This window comes from Tupaia chinensis, unplaced genomic scaffold (assembly GCF_000334495.1).
Source record: "Tupaia chinensis unplaced genomic scaffold, TupChi_1.0 Scaffold147417_1, whole genome shotgun sequence".
NCBI classification, from domain to species: domain Eukaryota; kingdom Metazoa; phylum Chordata; class Mammalia; order Scandentia; family Tupaiidae; genus Tupaia; species Tupaia belangeri.
The window spans coordinates 2,433,356-2,434,122 of record NW_006207268.1 but is presented as its reverse complement, the minus strand read 5'-3'; positions in this window follow the sequence as shown (position 1 = coordinate 2,434,122).

Genomic DNA, 767 nt, shown 5'->3' with positions numbered 1-767 from the left:
AATACACATATTCTACAAACTTTCTGAAGTTCCTCTGTACTAGATGTGTGATCTGACAAATTATTTCAACTCTGTGTGCAGTTTTTCCATATAGAAAATAAAGATAATATACATGCTTACTTTAGAGAGTTGCAGTGAGGATTAAATGAGAAAATCTGTGCCCTGATTAGCACTAATAAATGTTAAGTTGTGCATTATTTACTCTCCCTCACTAGCAAATTACCAGGTATTTTTGATATGCTAGTGTAAAAATAAATTCTACTTGTTCTTTTTGAGCAGGATTTTTTTTTAAGCTAACACTAATAACTCTATCAAAACTTCCTAAATTTATCAGTGTTTAAAATATTTAATTTGGGTTTCAAACTTATTTTACCTAATTTGGTGCTATTTACAGTTAATGATCTTAGAGTCTCATCCATTATTCAGACCATTGTAAGTAATCTAATAACTAAATTGCTTTGTAAAACTAAGGAGCAACACTAGCATTACTGCCTATTCATCTTATTGTGACTTTTCATTAATATTTACTTTTCACTCCAGAAAAGTAAATGTTAAATATAAAGTATATGTCTATATTTAGAAAATTAACCTTAATTAGAAAGTTTAAAACATATGTTCCAAGAGGAAGATGTGCAATGTATTTTTTTAGAGCTAAATAATTTATGGTAAAGAAATTATCCCATAAATTTGTTTTATCAGCACTATATATATATATATATATATATATATATATATATATATCACTAATTGGGGTAGGCGCGCTTTAA